The sequence below is a fragment of the Mus caroli genome, unplaced genomic scaffold (assembly GCF_978045245.1).
Source record: "Mus caroli unplaced genomic scaffold, Mus_caroli_1 scaffold_3, whole genome shotgun sequence".
NCBI lineage: Eukaryota > Metazoa > Chordata > Mammalia > Rodentia > Muridae > Mus > Mus caroli.
Window position 1 is genome coordinate 109,009,740 of NW_028227258.1, and position 9,010 is coordinate 109,018,749.

Sequence of the window (9,010 nt, forward strand, 5' to 3'; positions counted from 1 at the left end):
CTCCAGCAGTTCACCAGTGGAGTAGATGTTGGGATGGGTCAACTCAAAGCCCTGGTTCTGGGCCTGGGAAGTATCTGAACTGGTCAGCCCACCAGTTCTCCTGCACCCACACCACCAGGGTGAACCCTCCAGCACTGCTCTCGCTAGCTCACTCAATACTGCAGCCAGCAAGGGGCAGAGCCAACTTTCCCACTCTCCTGCCGTTGGGACTGGCTCACCCACAAACCCTGCAACCAAGGCCAGCTCTTCTTTGCCGCCCAGGTAAGGTGCAGGGACCACTCCCCTGAGTGCTGTAGCTGAAGAGAGGCATGGCCAGTTCTCCTGCTATCATGATTATAGGGAGTCAGCTCTCCTTCCTGCCACAGGCATCAAGGGGCAAAGGTGAAGAAGGGCGTCTCTCCCTTGCCCATGCCTTTGCAGGGCAGACAGGTTGTGGGGCCAGTTCTCCCACACTTATGTCCTGGGGCTATCTCATTCGTGAACCCACTAACCCGATCAGCTCTACTGTGCTTCCCAGGCAAGATGCAGGTCCTACTCTTCCGAGTGCTGCAGAAGGTGAGAGGTAGGGTCACTTCTTCTGCTCTCATGAACCTGTGGCCCGCTCTCCTGCCTGTTGCAGCTGGCAAGGACAAGGAGGATAATTTAATTTTTAAAACATAAAAACTTACTCTATAGCCCAGGCTGAAATTAAAGTTGTTTTTTTTTTTTTTTTTTTTTTTATTTTACAGATTCATTTTATCCATTTTATGTATGTGAGTAACCTGTAGCTGTACAGATGGTTGTGAGCCTTCATGTAGTCTCTGGGAATTGAATTTTAGGACCTCTGCTGGCTCTGGTCGGCCCCGCTTTCTCTGGCCCAAAGATTTATTTATTATTATACATAAGTACACTGTAGCTATCTTCAGACACACCAGAAGAAGGCGTCAGATCTCATCATGGGTGGTTGTGAGCCACCATGTGGCTGCTGGGACCTGAACCCAGGACCTTCTGAAGAACAGTCAGTGTTCTTACCAGTTCAGCCATTTTGCCAGCCCGAAGATATTTTTGTAGTTCAAGCTAGGCTCAAACTTATCATCTTTCTGTCTCCAGCTCTAAAATGCTTGGATTCCAGGGCATGCTCTTCAACACCTGGCTTCTTATGGCTCAATGTGTCTGTCCCAAAGCCTTCCCTCCTAGATCCATGTAAATTCTCTCCTCTCCCTCCCCCTCTTCCTCCCCCTCTTCCTCTTCACCACCTTCCTGCTTCCATTCTTCCCCACAGAACCTACCATTGTCTTAAATGCATACTTTATGTATTTATTCATTTTCTCCTCCTAAAATTTAAGATGAAGAAGGACTGAGATTTTTCTTTTTAAGGCTTGATTGTGAATATGCCCTGAAAGTTCAGAACAATGTCTGGAATATTGCCAACCATAACAAATATTTGTGGAATACATGACTTTCTTTTAAAAAAAAATGTAATTTTTTAATTTGTATTTTGATGTATGTTGAGAGAGGAAATAACTAGAAATAAAATTTATATTAACTGTATTTACCAAAACAGAGGCAAAGAATATAGCTCTGAACTTGTAGTCTGACTTTATTATTTAATTTAGAAATCTTGTAAAGGCCTGTGCTTTGGACTTTTGCAAACTTGGCATTTAAAATAATCCCATTGTGTCTTCCGGTCCCAGGCGCTGCCGGGAGCCTCGGGTTACCGTGCAGACATGGCCAAGTCCAAGAACCACACCACACACAACCAGTCCTGCAAATGGCACAGAAATGGCATCCAGAAACCCGGGTCGCAAAGATACGAATCTCTTAAGGGGGTTGACCCCAATTTCCTGAGGAACATGCGCTTTGCCAAGAAGCACAACAAGAAAGGCCTGAAGAAGATGCAGGCCAACAATGCAAAGGCAGTGAGTGCACGTGCAGAGGCCATCAAGGCCCTGGTGAAGCCTCAGGTCATCAAGCCCAAGATGCCAAAAGGCCCCAAACTCAAGTGGATGGCTTTCATCGCTTAAGCTTGGGAAGCAGATTCGAAGCTACATGGCCAAGGGTCAGAGGCTCTGCCAACCGAAGCCTAAGGTCCAAACCAAGGCAGGGGCCAAAGCTCCAGCTAAGTCCCAGGCTTCAGCTCCAGCCCAGGCTCCCAAAGGTGCTCAGGCCCCCAGAGGTGCCCAGGTCCCTGTGAAGGCCCCATAGAAAAGGCTCCTGAAGTGTGAAGACAGACGGACTGCTGTGACACACCTGCCCACACACTATTTGCAGATGACCAGTGTCCTATGGTGTTCTTACAAATAAACTCAGGCAAGATCTGTTTAAAAAAAAAAAATCCCATTGCATTAGTCTTGTAAACACTGTCCTGACTTTGTATCAATAGTAGCCATTAAAGAACACATGAACAATGTTTACAATCACAAATTTTTTCTACTATTTCCATTTTTGTTTGTTTATATTTTATTTCTACTACTCTTTCAGAAATTTATCCTAAATTATAAAGTTTTTAATGCTTGAAAGTGTGGAGTCACTGGTAATTATATCTTAATAAAATAGATAGATGTGTATATTCTAATCAGAAAAGCCTCTGTGACTTTAATGCTTAAGAGAATTTGTTCCTGGATTCAGCTGAAGCTATAATTATTACATTAAATTAGCCCAAGTATCATAAACATATATCTTGTTAGGGAATTATTAAACAACGAAAATGTATTAAATTCATATTTCTTAATAAGATGGAAGCTCAAAACAATTATTTCATATAAATGCTCACATATGCTCATGTTTATTTATTAGCTAGAATGGGGCATTCGGTATTGGCTTTCTTCTCTAGTTAGTGTGTTTTGTACATAAAATGGCAAATAAAATCCATTCAGAAGTTAATAGAAAAGACTGAAAGGAAGTGTCCTGGGGATGTGGTTCAAGCCTCTGAACTCCTAGACAGCAAAGCAATCCCATGCTGGCTGGCTATCACTCAACGACCAAGTCCATCACTCAACGATTGGGCTCCATCTTTTCAGCTTAGCTGAGAACAACACATTGGAACCTGTGATTGTAGAAGCCCTTATAGTTTACTGTCTCAGTACCTCTGCATTGTTGCTCTTTGTTGCCCAACATTTTATACCAGTCCTCCCCCAGATGCACCAGGACACTGCATGTTAGTGAAGAGAGAGGCTAAGGCCTCCCTGAACCCATAGGACTATGGGATGACCCCGCTCTCAGGCTAACTCGCTGTCCAGCTGTTCTCTAGGGCTTGAAACTCCTCAGACATTTGGAAGGCAAGGATTCACATTTTCACCGTGGACAAGTGCCTTCCAGGAAAGCAGTCTGCAGAAAGGGGCCCCAGAGACAGGCAGATCTGAGAACAGATTTCTGTACCTCTGTGGAAAGCCTTTTCATATGTCCCAACCCTCCTGCTGCCCCAGCAAGGACTAGGACAGCCTTTGGAAGCTGTGGGAAATGTAAACAGAACGTTGAGCCTTTCCTCTCAAAGAGTTAAATAAGACAAAGTTCCATTAAGACAAATTGTAAAGAAGCCACTTGGCAGGAATTCAGATTCCTCTAGGGCCAGCACTTCTTGAAATCAAAATATATGCTCAGGTTTTATTTCTCCCTAGAAACTGCAGTTTTGCATTCACGATGTGCACAAGGATGGGAGCCTGCGTTCTGCCCAGAGTGAGGCACAGAACCCCCCTTGTGTTAGGAACCTCACAGTGTGCTTGCTTCTTGCTTAAGGGTGGACACATGCCCCTCTGCGGAAGTCACACTTTTCATCTTGCAGGAATACGTATATTATGCGGTCATTTTCTTGAGACCCCAAACCTATTTCTCACAACCGCTTTTGTCTTCTGATGTATTTATCTGCTGGGCCTGCTTAATATTTCCACTGAACTGATGAAAGGCTACGATATCCCTAAACCACTAAGCATAAATCAAACAACCACATATCAGTGATAGTATTGATTACCAATACAAATCATTACTAACTCACTTTATGTCATAATATACTTGAGGTGAGAAAAATATGTCTGAAAGAAGAGTCTAGAATCTTGATTAGAGAATTTCAAATTCTAATTAAGTTCTCTCATAATATAGATTAATGTTAATTTGTACCCAGCCATAATGACAGCTATAGGCTGATTTTTTTTAAAGACTTATTTTTATTTATGTGTATGTGTATATTCATGGGAGTATGTCCTGTGAGTGCAGTGCCCTCAGAAGTCAAAAGTGGATGCCAGATGCCAGGGCTGCTAGGGCTGGAATTACAGATGGCGGTGAGCCACCTAATATAGAAGGGGAGGAAGTGTCCTTAAGCGCCGAGCCATCTTTCTAGCCCCATAAACTAAGATATTTTATAAGATCACATGGACAATGTTAGAGCAACCAATAAAGGTCCATTGTATCATGCCTGCTCTATCAGGACATCTGGCTTAGAATTTAAAACTATTTTGCTCTTTTAATATATCATTCTGGAGGTTGAGAGAGAAAGAGAGAGAGAGAGAGAGAGAGAGAGAGAGAGAGAGAGAGAGAGAGAGAGAGAGAGAGAGAGAGAGAGGGAGGGAGGGAGAGAGAGAGAGAGAGAGAGAGAGAGAGAGAGAGGGAGAGAGAGAGAGCTCTTCCAGAGCAAGACTGAAAAAGAAAAGAGGAAGACTGAATAAGAGCCACACAGCTGACTGTGTAGACAGGTGAAGTCTCCCTGGTTATGTTCGTCTTCATTTATAACATTTTGATTTTTATCACAGAGTTTTGTATGTTTCTTTGTACATTTAGAAAATTTCTCAGTTAATGGATTCTGCTCTACATAGATATATGATGCCACAAACACCTCTGAACGATTGTCTGAAAACAGGATCCGAAGCAATTGAACTCTAGGTAACAGGAGAGAAAAAGAAGGGCTTGGTTGAACCATAGCACGTTGGTTACCCCAATTCTCAGAGGCAGAGGGATGACCAAAACTAAAGCTATGGAAATTTAAGTGGGAATTGAAATGAACACACCTATCCTTGATTCTACCTGCTACTTACCAGGATCCTTACAGCTGACGTGAGCAGGAGAGGGAGGCCAGGCTCCTTACAGCACTTGGTGACATGGGTAGGGGAGGTGGGGTCACAGTTTTCTCTGTGATGTTTGACCAAATAGAATAATAACTGTTTCAAACTCTCTTGCCAACCTGACCCTTGGGCCAGAGAGAGCTAGTGAGCGGACTTTTGTTTCACACATGCTTTGTCTATGGCCATTGAGATTTCTAGGTTGCTGGTTGTGACTTACTTACCCCTGATCGATCGAAGAAATGGTTCCCTCAAGTCCAGTTTGACAAAACAGCTTTCTGGAGTTTCTTACAGGACCCCAGGAGACTTTGTGACATTCCCAATGCAGCAGGGCTGACTTCTTCACTGGAAAGCCCTGCCTCTGGTGGAATGTAGAGGAGAGCTGGCAGGGGGGAGTGGGAAGGAAGTTTCAGGTTGAGAAGGAATTAAGCTCCCGCTTGTCAGCAAAGACAGGGCTCATGGTGGGCCCTGAGTTGGTTCCACAGCATGGGACTGAAAGGGCAACACAAACCCCATTTGTCTCCATTTAAGGACCAGGCCTGATTTAAAAAAAAAAAAAGACCATAAGGCACTAGCTTCAGGAATAGACCCCAAGTCCCAGAAACTAGGTCAAATGCTCTAGGAACAGACCATAAAACCCTGAACAAGATCTTAACCCCCCTCCCCCCAAAGAACAACCTGGGGATAACCACAAAAATGGGGATCACAGAGTGGATCATCTGGGCTAGGCAGCCCTGTTTCATCATATGGTTAAACATGCATGACATAGGAATGCAGACCACTGACCACCTGTGACCCCCTAGAATCAACCAATGAAATTTAGATTACTTAATTCTTCCTAGAGAGTTCCTCTAGTTCCCTATAAAGAAGGCCTTTATGCCTTTGTCTAGCGTCACCATTTTGAAGAATGGTTGACCCCCACATCCTGGTTGTTTCTGCAGAATAAATGCTCTTTGTTTTTGCATATTATTTGAGTCTGGGGAGGGGGTCGTCTTCCTTAAGCAATTTTCGAACCCTTCCTTACGTCATTTAACCTTCTGATTGGGCTGAGGAGCAACGATGTTTGTGGATCCTGTACCGGATCAGTTCTCAGTGTGCTCAAAAGTGATCTGAAGTGGAAATTTCTGGCTTCTTTGAAAAGTTAGTTGTGTCATGTGATGTTTTCCTGGAGGCTGTCTTGTGTGTGAGAAGATGCTTTGCTGAAGCAGTCCCATGAGAGGGCATGTACGGTTTTGTTGGAGTGGAAGCTTGAGAGGGTGCATAATGTTTGGAAAGAGTTTAAATAGAACCCCACGAACAGTGAAAGGATGCTCTTGCATTGCAACAAAGCCATGCAATGCTCCACTGGTCTTTACTTGTAGAGAGGAACTTACCAAAGAACTTCTCATGGGTATTCCTAGATGATTCTCACCACTTCTGCTGACTTGTGCTGTTTGGTAGAGCCTTGCAGTTTCTGCTGCATCGGGCTGCTGCTACTGGTTAGGGTTTGGTGTTTGCTGTTGGTCTGGACTGCTGTATCCTGACAATGAGAAATGGAATTGCCCTTTTAGAGAGAAATCTTAGCCTACAGTGACCGATCTCAATGATCTGCTCTTGGAACCCCTCTGTTCTCTGGGGCTCTTGCTTACTTTTCTAATTTAGTCGGCATCCATCTTTTTCACTCCCAGTCCTCAGTTCCTTATTATTCTTGACCATGAGACAATGAACTTGGAAGCCACTGGCTTGGAGTCTTTTTTTTGTGGCTACTAGGTGTTTTGAATCTTAGCAACCTAAGGTAAGATCACTGAGAGCCTAGAAAAAACTCTGTTGCATTCAAAGACCCCACTTCATGTAAATGCAGATACAATTATACCTGCAAGCCCTGGGTTGGGAATCACCTCACCCCCAACCACCAAGACCTAAGGGTTTCATTCTCTACCTAAAAAATACATATGTGTGCATTTCAGCATCCCATTAGTCCAGGCATTTACTCAAAATCTACACCTAATATAGCTCCAGAGAAGCAACCCATAGATGCTCCAATCTTCTCTCACAGACACAGACACTTCTACTCGATCTGCTCCTTCCTATCTATCCACAGATGGTTCCACAGGCCCTGGGCAGCAAGGAAACAGCCAACTTTCCTAAGACTGGACCAACATCCCCATCCCCATTTTCTTAGGCTTCCCAGAGACATGTCACCTCAAAGTCAGCAGGAAGTAGCTAAAGATTAGGACAACCCTATTCCACCATCACCTCTTTCTAATTTTTCCTTTCTTTAATTAAAACAAAAGGGGGGAATGTTAGCATCTCTTCAAGGCTCTGCCCTACAGTTGCCTGCTGTGCCTGACTCACTATAAAAAGGGAAGCTTGCTCCCTTGTCACTCTCTTGCTTTTGCTCTCTTGCTCTCTTACCCTCTTTCTACTCTGTCCCTTCTCTCCCTGTCCCGGCCCCCCAACATGTTCATGGCTAGTCTTTCTTCCTCTATTTCTCACCCTCCTCTCCTCTCTCTGCCTTTCTCTGTCTCTACTACCCCTCAGCTCCCTCCCCATGCCCTAAATAAACTCGATTCTATACTATACTCATCCTGTGGATGGTATCTCAGGGGGAAGGAATTCCTCAGCATGGACCCACAGAGGCATCTCCTTCCCCAGCACCACACAACACCTCCACCAAACATAGCCCTGGATTCTTTTTCTTTTTAAAATACACAACAACATGTACATATGCACACACAATACATTTGGATCCTCATACACATATGTACATGCCCATACACATATACACACTACCCCTTTATTTAGAGAAATGTTAGAAAATACATTTTAATTACCATAAAAGAAGTCATTGCTGATCATTCTGTAGCTGTGACTCAGGTGCCAAGGTATTCTGTAGGTGGCCATAGCCCTGGCATTTCAAGATGGCCTGTGATGATGTCACACTCAGACAAAAGCATGGCTGCAACACTGGGTTTCTCTAAAACCCACTGTGGGATGTCTGAGGCTAAGAGAAAGCCCATCATCTCTTGGATCCGCAAGCACCTGCTTTCTCTGCCTTCTCTCCAAATTTCAGGGCTATGTATACGCTTGTCTCAGGCCTTGTCCAGGGATTTCAGTTCTACATCGTGGAGAAGGAAGGTCTGAAAGTCTCGGGGTTTAGTGCACACACTCCCAGTGCTTCCAGTGTCTCCACTTCACTTAGTCATTCTGAGAATGACATCATTGTCTGATGCTTTGAGGCTCTCTCACCTATCTTTTATGTTATCTGCCATTTATCTTAAATACTTCAGAATAGACTTTATAGCTTGTATTCTTTTTTTTAAATTTTTAATATTTTTATTACATATTTTCCTCAGTTACATTTCCAATGCTATCCCAAAAGTCCCCCATAGCGCCCCCCACTTCCCTACACACCCATTCCCATTCTTTTGGCCCTGGCATTCCCCTATATTGGGGCATATAAAGTTTGCAAGTCCAATGGGCCTCTCTTTCCATTGATGGCCGACTAGGCCATCTTTCGATACATATGCAGCTAGAGACAAGAGCTCCGGGGTTCTGGTTAGTACATCATGTTGTTCCAACAATAGGGTTGCAGATCCCTTTAGCTCCTTGGGTACTTTCTCTAGCTCCTCCATTGGGAGCCCTGTGATACATCCAATAGCTGACTGTGAACATCCACTCCTGTGTTTGCTAGGCCCCGGCATCGTCTCACAAGAGACAGCTATATTTGGGTCCTTTCAGCAAAATCTTGCTAGTGTATGCAATGGTGTCAGCATTTAGAAGCTGCTTATGGGATGGATCCCTGGATACGGCAGTCTCTAAATGGTCCATCCTTTCATCACAGCTACGAACTTTGTCTCTGTAACTCCTTCCCTGGGTGTTTTGTTCCCAATTCTAAGAAGGTGCCCAGTGTCCACACTTTGGTCTTCATTCTTCTTGAGTTTCATGCGTTTAGCAAATTGTATCTTATATCTTGGGTATCCTAAGTTTTGGGCTAATATCCA

General features: G+C 44.1%; 1 pseudogene; it reads left to right on the forward strand.

Moving 5' to 3' along the window:
* Positions 1-1,697: 1,697 nt before the first annotated feature.
* LOC147005643 (large ribosomal subunit protein eL29 pseudogene) lies at positions 1,698-2,184 on the forward strand (annotated as a pseudogene).
* Positions 2,185-9,010: the final 6,826 nt, after the last annotated feature.